Genomic DNA, 11,942 nt, shown 5'->3' on the forward strand with positions numbered 1-11,942 from the left:
TAAAGGATTTCTGCCATTATACCATCATTTCATAAACAGAAAAATTAAAAAAAATTAACTGCCCTAAAATAGCAGCAACTAGATGCCCATTGACTAATTTGCCTTTATGTTTCCTGAAACATTTCAACACCAACTCTCCATTTTTACTAAAAAGAATGCCATTTTAGAAACTTTCTTCAAAGGGATTTGATTACAATAGCCCAGCATATTTCATATTATTTGCTTCTAAATGAGACTTTTGTGGTATTGTTAAAGGTTTCCTGTATGGGACATCCAGTTACAAACGGATCGTTTGTGATATACAGAAAGTGACTGTGTGCCCTGCAATTCACAGGGAACTTTGTGGTCACTAGGAATTCAATCAATATATTGGAGTACCTGTGAATTGCTGAAATGAAACTATGCATTTCACAAAGGAGGAGCTCATTACTGCTGTGCTCTTAATAACTTAGTCTATGTAAGTGAACTCAAAGGGCCAGAGATCAAATCAAAGGACAGAAAGTGAAATGCAAAACAGACACTCTACAATTGAACTCTATCCCCTATTACTCAAGGAACAGCCTTTAGCTTCATTATCATAAAACCATTTAGAGAACAGACTCATTCTCCTGCCACAAACTTTAATATAAAGATGAGCACCCAGTGGTCCTCCAAAAAACCACCACCAAAAGTTGCCACCACATTGAATTCTGTAATACTGCAGAAGCAGAAAAATCATAAATACATGAGGAATAATATTAGTAACTATTAAATTATATAGTTATATACAATTGGGACCGGCAACACCCAAGTGACACAGTGATTAAGCAATATGTCACATGGCTGCCGCAGGCTTATGACCTCACTTTTGCCACTTCTTAAATGAGAGATCACATGACTGCAACTTGCAATTTTACTGCTGGCTTCTCCATTGGCTCCACTTGTCAGAAGCTAGCTATAAAGCATGCAAATGGTGATCAGGTGACCATGGAAAACTGCAACAGTTGGTTTCAAAGCACCCGAACCTCATCATGTGATGAGGGGATGCTGCAACAGTTGTAAGTATGAGAACCAGCTGCAAAGTGACTTTTTCAATACCATTGTAACTTCAACCAATTGCTAAGCAGAGCAGTTGTAAAGTCAGAATTACCTATAGATTTAAATTAAAAGAAGTTTAATTTTCATTTTGGCTCCAATAACCTCCCTGGTTTACAGACAACTCTTCAAAAAAGAAGGCACATTTTTAGTGTTTCCAATTCCCATACTTATGCACGATATATAGACATACAGCCATTAGATTTGTTCCATTTCCCCCCTATAAAATGGAATATTCTTTTGTCAATAATTGTTTACAGTGAGGATCAGTGTTTTAAATTCAGTTGCTCCTTAAATCCAAAATGGGTTAAGTTCTGGGAAATGAATTTGAAAAATTGCTGTGATAACAATGGGAAGCATGCCACCTAGGACTGCATTCTGCCCACTCTAATTTCTGATCTTGAGGTAGAAACCTCCTGCAATTGCAGAGATCAATCTAAGAAGTGATGCCTCCTCCCTGGCCAACCCTTCCAACAAAGTGTTGAAGAACTGAGTAAATAGAGGAAAGAAAATGGATCCCTGAAGGTGCAATCCACTTAAAGTTTACTATATTAAGCCTATTGCAATTATACCCAGTTTTAAATGTTTTCCATGCAAATTAATAGGAATTAAGAGTTTGGCCATTTACTAGATTGTTTTAAATCTTTAATAAAGGGGACTTTTCTCATCCAAATTGTTGTCAATGAAAGCAAACAAGCATGGCCTAATCTTTCAGCACTATCTGGTTAGAAGACTTAAAAATACTAATTTAGTTGCCAGAACTTGAGCTTGACTCATAGGTGAAACCTAGAAGCAAATGATGCACTTCCTGCTTTCCATTTTTAAAATACAAGTCATTGTTGAGTCTTTGGCTATCACTGTTAAACTCACCAGTTGCAAACACTGATTCTGCTGCCTCTATTGAGATCAGACATTAATGAATATTTTCAGGAGATGGACATGCATGGGACTAGCTACTGAGATGATTGTCAGCAAAAGGAGATGTGGGGCCAGAGTAGAAAAATTCAGATTTCCTTCCCATAGGATGGCAGCCTAATCAAGGACTCATGATGACTGGGAAAGTGATTTTTCTAGCCTAACAATCTACCTGAAGGTGTAGGACAGTGTTGGTGAACTTTTTCAGCATCGAGTGCAGAAATGGGAGTGTGCATGCGTGTGGGGGAGCACTGGAACCTGGAAGAGTAGCTCCAGGAGAACAGTTGGTCTTTTAGTTTCTGGCACACATACACACATGAAGACCAGTTGGCCAGCGCTCACATGCGCGCCTAGGAACTGCTCTTCCAGTTTCTGGCGCTCCCATGTACATGAAGGCCAGCTGGTTGGTGCAAAGACACATGCGCGCCGGAACCTGGAAGAGCAACGGGCAATGGTTGGAATGCCTGATGAAATGGCTCTGTGTGCCACTTCCAGCACGCGTGCCACAGGTTCGCCATCACAGGTCTAGGACGTGATCTGGAAGAAAATGTTAGTCTTGCATCCCACCACTTATCTATCAGGATTGTTCCTTTGGGATAAAATAAGGGGGAGTTTTATTAAGTCTCATTAAGTCACTCTGAGCACTGGAAGTAAGGAAGGGATAGAATTCTAACACACAATTGGGATGAATGCAATAATCTGTCTAATAATCTCTCTGATTTAAGTGCGTGTTGCTGTATTTGCATACTGTATAGACACAGTATCGTCTTTCCTTTGTTTTCTTCTGAGCTGTCTGATCCTGAGACTGACATTAAACTATCTCGGGCTTCTTATCTGAGGAATTGAAGCGCCTACACTCAGGCCAGTTCGTGGCAACTACGGACTTGTTCTGGTTACTCTCTCACCTACGTTTCCAGTAAAAATTCTGCTTGGGTGAATTAGTGATATGAAGGTATATGAGTATGAGCTCTAGGTAAATTCCTCTGCTATGGACACAGCTGCCTTTCTAGACTAATTATTGGTATAAATCTCCATGGAGATAATAAGTAGAATAATAAAATTTGTCTGCCTCAGGCATCTAATGAATGCAATTCACTTAATGGGACTGCCCCCTTATTTATTCCAAAACAATAACCCTGTAGGACAAGTTAGGCTGAAATCTAGCCAAAGACATCTAGGGAGCTTCCATTGCTGCATGATGACCTAAACCCGAGTCATCCTGGGCTTGGTCGAACAACTTATAATTACACCACACTGGCTTTCAAGTGATTCCTAAGTGCACTTCGAGATTCCATTCAACCTCTCCCATTCTTTTCCCTTTCAGGAAAAAGTTTAAGACTTTTGTCTTCAGCCAGGCCTTGAATCAGCTTAATGGTTAAAATTAAATATTTTACAGAACGTTAAGCATTGGAGGGTGGGGAGGTTACAGTTAGGGTGGGTCTTTTTTTGTAAGGACAGAAAGGCAGGATAGGATATAAGTAAAATGAATTCAAATTAGTTATTAAAGTGTCACAGAATAATGGCCACACCAGTTCAGTTCAAGTGTTTTCTACTTCCTAGAGACTTACAACAGTGGTGGGTTGCAGGTGGTATGCCCCGGTACGGGCGTACTGGAGCCAGCCCAGAGCACCGGATACCGTTCTGGTGCAGTGCTCCAGAGGGCCCACTTGCCCGCCCGAGCTCTTTACTGGTGTTAAAAGGCTTCTGCGCTTCCATGCAGGCGCATGTTGCGCACAGTGCCTGCGTGACGCTCCACAGAGCATCACAGAGGCACTAAGACACATGCACACGTCCATGAGGATGCCACCAGCCCCGTTCCAACCGTACCAGTTGAAACGGGATTTGCAACCCATCACTGACTTACAATCATGAGTTTCCACCATGTATTCCCCTTGCCCATTCTTCATTGTTTAGTTCAGTTGTCTCTATAGCTATTCCAAATGTCTCTTTTCATCTCCTTCCACTTTTCTTTCCCTTTCTAGCATGGTCCCTTGTAAGGAGTTCTATCCTGAACATATGATCCCAATAGCTCAATTTTCTTTGCTTGACGTCCTTTGTGGAGTGACAAGATTTTATGTGTTGCAACTCCAAGGGCCTCCAGAGATTCTCCTTAAAATCCACCTTTCAAAGATGTTCAGCCTGTTCTTGGCTTCAGTTTGCTGCTTATTTCCTAAAACACGTAGATAAATTCCCCCCACCGCATGGAGTCATCGTGCTGGGCTTGTTCCTACATCAGTTCCCTAATACAGCAAAGAATGTGCTCCATCAAGCCCAGCAGGTTGATACAACATCACAAGGGTGTTTCACATTTCATACGTGAAACGGAGCCTGGAGAAAGAAATGTGGAATAACAATAGCTCCACAGCTCCAATTACATCTAATTAAAGCTGGGGCAACATTTTGCCTAGATGAGAATTTGCTACTTTTTTTTATTCTTTGCACCTTTGAAAACAGAGGTCTACAGAGGCAAAGCACTAATAAAGGTAGCAACAATTACAATGCATCTCAGCAACAGAAAATGATCCATTGAGCAACCCATTATTTTCCCATCATTAGCTTTCTTTTTTTCCAAGTGAACTTTCTTTAGGTATTTATTTATTTTGTATGGGGAGTTTACAATATAAGCAAACCATGGTTGCCATCTAGTGGAAATGAGAGTTACAGCAGTACAGTGTTTCAATACTGGAGTCAAAGAATGTCCAAACAGCCCTAGAATTAGTTCAAATTTATGAGACTTCTGGAAAAACAGGGTTAGTATTGAAGGAAAGGTGCACATTAAATACTGTCTCTGTTAAATAATATGCAGAACCTGTTAATTTTCATCTGCCTGCCTAGCCTAGATGGCTCTTTGGCTCCATGCACAGATTACATAAATCTCCTAGATGCTTTCCTAATGAATAACAATTGTGTCTAAGAAGCTGTTGCTTCTGGTGGCTTCTAAATCTGCAGTCAAATTTTCCTTTCCATCTCCAGTCTATCTGGTACAACTTGCATGAAATGAAGTAACAAAGAGAGACATTGGAATGTTATGGGAGACAGCTCGGAAGTGTAACCAACTTGAGAAGAACATAAGCTGTTCTTAGTGGATCCCCACTCTGTTGTGTCAATGGCACAAGGAAGCTCCCAGGAGATAGCCTTCAGAGGCAGTCATACTGCCATCAAGGCTAATAGCCATTATTTCCATAAATTGGTCCAGCTGTTTTTGAAACCAGTTAAGCCAGGAACCAGAGTCACTTTTTGTAGTAGCAAATTCCAACATTGAATTATGTTGTATTTAAAAATCCTTTTGTCTGTCTTGCTTCTTTCCAGTTGGATTTCACGGAGTGATTTGTGGATAGTAGTTTGCAAAGGGGAGAACAGTTTCTCCTTGATTACCTTATTCATACCATACAGAACTGTTTATCATTATTACAAAATCTCTTTCTTTATTGGTCATTGTTACCTCTGATTCCATTAGTTTGTATAAATAGTTAAGATTTTGAGCAGCAATGTACATCACTTTAAACTTGAAGGGCATCTGCCATTTTGACACCCATTCCATTTGGAGCTCTTCACGGTTTCTTATTGTTTTTAATCACTCAGAACATTTTTGTATTGTCAGCAAACCTGATTATTCCACTAGTACGCTCTATTCCAAATCATTTAAACATTAGTCCTAGAATTAAATCCTAAGGGTCCTCACTACCTATATCCTAGAAATAATAATGTAGTTACATTTCCTCTTCAAGTTTGAATCACAGATTAATTCACAGAGTGCTGGGTTGATCCAATAGAACTAACCTCTATTTCATTGAACTCTAATTAACCACAGTGGCTGATTATATGGAACTAGTGGTGGGTTTCAAAAAATTTTTGAACCTACTCTGTGGGTGTGGCCTCCTTTGTGGGAGTGGCTTGCCAGCCATGTGACCTGGTGGGAGTGGCTTGCCGGCCATGTGTTCTCTCTCTCTCTCTCTCTCTTTCTCTTTCCTTCCTTTTGTCTCTCTGTCCCTTTTTTTTCATCTTTTTTCTTTTTCTTTCTTCCTTTCTTTCTCTCCCTGTGTGAGTCTGTGTGTGTGTGTATGTGTCTTTGCCTCTCTCTCTCTCTCCCTATGTGATTCTTTGTGTCTGTCTGTCTCTCTCTCTCTCTCCTCCCTCCCTGTGTCTGTGTCTGTCTCTCATTTCCTCTATCTCTCTGTGCCCGTCTGTCTGTCTGTCTGTTTCTATCACACACACCCACACACACACTCACTCACACACACAGAAACACATACTGTGGTCACCTTGTTGAGTGTTCCAATCACATTTGAAACACTCAACAACTGGCCTGTATTCATGTTTTTTTGCAGCATTCTGCAGACATGGGAGCAAAATGTATGGTTAAAAGTACCTGGCAGCAGCTTCCTTTCCTGGGGGGCTCTGCAGAACATCCCAAGACCAATGGCTCCGGTATGAGGGACAGAATCTTCGCCGCGGGCCAGTAAAGCTTCATCCACCAGAGGCAGCAGGACCAAAGCCCCTCTCCCAACTGGCCCTTCCTCTCTCTGAGGGCGAGGGACCCGGCTGCCCCGCTGCCTCTGGCTTCCTTCTGAGAGTCTCCACTCTCCGGGGCTGTAATTGTGCAGGCTGTGCGTGCGTGCTTATGTTTTCCATGTGGGTGACGGATGGGCTCCGGAATTGTTCCATGCCTTGGAAAACAGGCACGCGCGGGCAGCAGGGACAAGGGAGTGCAACCCGCGTGGCTTGTTCAAACAGCAAAAGAAGGGACAGGAGGAGTTCCAAGCGAGGCTTTTCAAACAGCCAAACCCCTCTCCTGTCCCTTTCTTTTGCTGTTTGAACAAGCTGTGCAGGTTGTGCTCCCTTGTCTTTCATAGCCAGCTCGTTTCCAATTGGGGTGGGGATCCATGGAGAGGGACAGAAAAAAATCGATTTCTTCCCCCCTCCCCCAATTGGAAACGAGCTGGCTGTGAAAGAAAAGGGAGCTCAACCCGCACGGCTTGTTCAAACAGCAAAAGAAGGGACAGGAGAGGGGTTCGGCTGTTTGAAAAGCCCCGCTTGGAACTCCTCTCCTGTTCCTTCTTTTGCTGTCTGTACATGCAGTGCGTGTTGCATTCCCTTGTCTTTCATAGCCAGCTCGTTTCCAATTGGGGGAGGGGGGAAGAAATCGATTTTTTTCTGTCCCTCTCCATGGATCCCCACCCCAATTGGAAACGAGCTGGCTCTGAAAGACAAGGGAGCACAATCTGCACGGCTTGTTCAAACAGCAAAAGAAAGGGACAGGAGAGGGGTTCGGCTGTTTGAAAAGCCTCGCTTGGAACTCCTCTCCTGTTCCTTCTTTTGCTGTTTCTACATGCCGAGCGGGTCGCACTGCCTTGTGGGCAAGGGCGCTTTGCAGCGACAGGGGCCAGGACTGGTACCAGCGTTCCCAGAAGTTAATTACTTCCGGGTTCACCGACCAACTGGTCCGCAAGGACCAGCAAGGACCGGTAGGAACCCACACCTGTATGGAACCCAGTAAAATAAGCCATAAATTATTTACATATCAGAATGATTTGGTTCATACAATATTCAAGCTGTAAAATGGTTTACTTGATTTTTTATTTAAGATACTATATTATTATTTGTTTTCTTAATGGCAGATCCTTCTTGCATTCAACTGACGTTGGTTCTATATACACACATTTAAGATTGCAGTCTGAGATAATAAGGAGGAGGATGAGGAGGAGGATCATGATATCATCCACTTAAGTTGCCAAGCAGCTTAACATATTGCATGGATGGGAAATTGAAGACTGGTTAACATCTAGCAAAATCTACCTAATACTGAAAGATTCAACTAGTTGAAAACAAGTTCTTTCTACTTGAATTTTCTACTTTTCACTATAGTTGGCTGACTGTGAGAACCACCATAATAATTTATTGATTAGCTTTTAACCATATCAGTGTACAATAAAATAAAAATACAGCACAATCTCTGTATTTCAATCTCTATAGTCTCTCCATTGGTGGATTGGTGGAAATAATTCTAACTGGATGGAAATCGGACATTCTACTTAAATATGCAACTTGAGCTTCATATCTGCTGATCTTGGTTATACCTATTATTTGTTGCTTTATTGTTTCCAATTCTTCCGTAACCTTCCTCATTTCTAGGTGATATTTCTTGATAAGATATTTTCTGATGTTCTTATTCTTTAGCTTCTTTTTTCTTTCACCTCTTTTAGCTTGCATCACCTGCCCTTAGGTTGCTGATCTTATTTTCCAGCCCAAAAATCCATTTTGGTGATGCCGTTTGGCTTTTTTCTTTTTTTGCTGATTTTGCATCCTAAGTATTCAGTTATAACTGCAACCATGCTGTACATTTATTGGCTCATTTCTTGCTGGTGCTTGTATTTGACATATTTTAATATGTGTACCAGCTATTTCTTTGGAACAAGCTTCAGTGCAGGAAAGTTTATTCTATGTTTTTATGCTCTTCTAGAGGCCAGTTATTCTTTGTTTCATTTTTTTTTTAGTTAGACGCCTTTGTTCTTTCTGAGAAGGCAGGGGAGAGAGTGCTTGGTTTGGGAATGAAAACAATTCAGTAACTATTCTGGCTTCCTCTATTGGGGACTCCCCTAGTTTGCCTCTAAAGTCTGAGCTACTTCTGGCAAAGCTTTGATTTCTTTGCTCTGGGTAGACTTTTGCAGTTCTTCTAGTTTTATTTCTATGAGTACTTTATTTCACATTATAATACATGATTTATCTACTAGACTCTATTCTTTTATTTCTGATTAAGGATGTTTTTTTCCAGAACTGGTGCATTTTTTTCCAGATATCCTCTTCTCATTGGTCTTGATTTGTAGAAATAGAGCGTTATTTCTTTGTTTTCAATCTTGGTATTTTTGCAGCAGATAAACACCTTTTCTTCCAGTGGTGCTGCAGCTGTTGGTCTTGGTTGCTCAGCTATCAGATGTGAACCCCGTACTCTATTTGTCATCAGATGTCCAGGAACTCCAACATCTAATGCACTCCTCGTTGATGACTGATCAGGTATGGGTTGCTGTAAATGACATCATATCCCATTGTTTATGGGAGAGAAACTCTTTGTCTGACTCCTCTGAAGAGACCTGTTCAATAAGGCTAAAACTCTGGCATAGCTCCCATCTTCCTCAGAGCACACAAGCCCCAAAACCAAGTCAAGTTAATACGTCACTGGAGATTATTATTTATGAATATAATTATATATTTAAATAATTAATAAATAATAAATGTAATCTCATATTATATACTTTATATAAATAATTATTATTTTTATTATTATTTACTTTATTCATTAAACATGAAACTCAGTCAACTGAACATTTAAAAATGCAACACAAATATCATTGACTGGTGCTAATGATTGATACGGGTTGCTGCCAGCGTCCTAGGTATCAACCAAATACCTTCTTAAAATATATGATGTTCCTAGTAGCGCAGTTTTTTGCAGTTCCACTGGTGTTGCTGCAGGAAGCTACAATTTATTTATGTGTTTTGTAAAATTCTTGGAGATGGTACCAAGTGCCCCGAAGACAATGGGTATCACTGTTACATGTTTCATCCATAGCCGTGTAGTTTCAATGGCCAGGTCGCGAGATTTCATTATTTTTTCTGGTTCTTTTTCTTCAACTCTGGCGTATCAATAAACTGTATGCTTCGGCCCTCTACAACCATTATAACTGGCATGTTGTGTTCCAAATGATGATCCTTCTATGTTGTTGTTGTTGTTGTTGTTATATTATAATGTGGTTAATCTTTGGTGAGATTCATAGCCTTTGGGGCTGGTTGGTAGCTCAACAGCTCGAGTCCTAACCAAGGACCTAGGAACTGTTAAGGTAACGTCGGAGGATATAAGCTGTTCCAAGTAGGGTGGTTTTTTGTAGAATCAGAATATTCAAGTCTGATAAATTTAAAATTTCCAAATAGCGAGGTAGCCCTTTAGATATTGCTCCAAGGGCTCCAAATACAATTGTGACAACACACGATTTCTTTTTCCAGTCGCTCAACTTCAATTTGCAAGTCCCAGTACTTTGTGATTTTTTTCTTGTTGTTTATCTTCAATTCGTGCATCTCCAGGTATCGCAATGTCAATGAACCATACTTTTTTCAACTATTGTTATGTCAGATGTGTTGTGGGCCAAGTGAATTCTGAAGTCCCACAAGATCTTGACTTTCTCATTCTCTAAAACCTTCTGAACTTGATGTTCCCAGTGGTTTTTGCTGTACTCAAATCCAAACTTTTGGCACAATTTCCAATGAATGATCTTAGCAATGCGTTCATGGCATTGTAGATAGTCAGTTTGTGAAATTTTGCTGCACCCACTGATTTTATTATTATTCAGTCAGTATTTCAGACTGGGTTTGACATTTTTGTCTACCTATTGAGTCCTTACTAAGGACCTGGGATAGCCAAATCTGGATGTTTGATGGTGTTACAGGTATCATTGCAGGATGGAAACTGTTCTGAGCAAATCCGCCTTCTTTAATTGACCGTTGGCAAATTTGTAAATGCCAATGGTGTTCAAGTGGTGCTCCAGTTGTTTTGGAATTGCATCCAAGGTGTCTATTATTGGTTCTACCTTTGCTTTCCTTTGCCACAGCTGTTCTATTTCTATTTGTCGGTCTTTGCATTTTATTATCTTCTCCAATTCTTCTATTCTGCTCTCTCAAGGCACTGCCACATCCATTATCCAGACTTGTTTGTGTTTGTTGACAATTGTTAAGTCTGGGGTGTTGTGTAGCAGGTGCCTGTCTATTTGAATTCTAAAGTCCCAGAACTTATTATTATAATTAATAATTATATTATTATATTATAAATAATGACTGAGTTTCATAGTGTGGGAAGTTATCATCCAGCCCTCTCCCAGAAAAATGAAATATCCTAGGAAATATTGAAAAGGCAGAATATTTCTCTGGATGTGAAAAGAAAGAAACATGCTTTAAAAGACAGAATAGTTGCCTGTAGCTTCCTGCCCATCCACACTTTGTCAATAGGCCATTGAGAAGGCCAGGCTAGCCCATTTTACATAATAAAGACTTCCCCACTGCAGCTGTAGGGGGAAGGGATATTACTCAACTCTCCACATGGCATCTGAGAACTCATACCTGTATTCAAAACAGCCTACAGAATAGCCCCCTGCATGGCACCATGGGAGTCTGACAACCAATCAGAATACATTTCTTACACAGGAACAGGAAACAGAGGTGGGACTAAACAGGGTATAAAAAGCCTAGCAAGCCCCTTCCTCAGCCATTCTCTTCTTCACCTACATTGAAGCATGTGATCACCTTTTCTGTACAAGGCTCAAGCCATGTGGCCCTGTCCAACAATAAACCATCTTTCCAAGCAGCCTCCATGTCTCCAGTGTCTTCTTCCCCACTTGGAGCTGAACCCAGAATGACATTTCTTTCAACAATAGTTAATGAATAAGAGATAACATTGTATTTATTTATATATTATTTATACTACTACTACTACTACTACTACTACTACTACTACTACTACTACTACTACTACTACAGGATGAAGCCAATGACAATTGTAGACTGTAATCTACCACAGCTGCTCCAGCTGGTAGCTGCATGCTTCCCCCTTCCCCGTTTTTTTTTACTTCCCAGTGTAGCCTGAAAGAGACTGATGGTCTCGAAGTCACCCAGCTGGTTTCTTTGCTTAAGAGAATTAGACTCTGCTCTCCCACGTCCTAGTCCAGTTATCTTAGCCACAATTCCTCACTGGATGTATTAATAGGGATACGTCATTGTAAATACAGAATCCTTCCTTCGGTATTCTCTCTCTTTTCAAAGAGTGATTCTGTCCATCTAAATCCTGCAAAGCTACACCCTGAACACGAGAAGGCACCCTGCAGACTTAAATGTTAAGGGAGGGAGGGGGGGAAGGAAGGTGAGGCAATCCATTCAGCGATGCTCGACTTGATTCTCCCAGGCTATCGTCT

Source organism: Thamnophis elegans, chromosome 1 (assembly GCF_009769535.1).
Source record: "Thamnophis elegans isolate rThaEle1 chromosome 1, rThaEle1.pri, whole genome shotgun sequence".
NCBI lineage: Eukaryota > Metazoa > Chordata > Lepidosauria > Squamata > Colubridae > Thamnophis > Thamnophis elegans.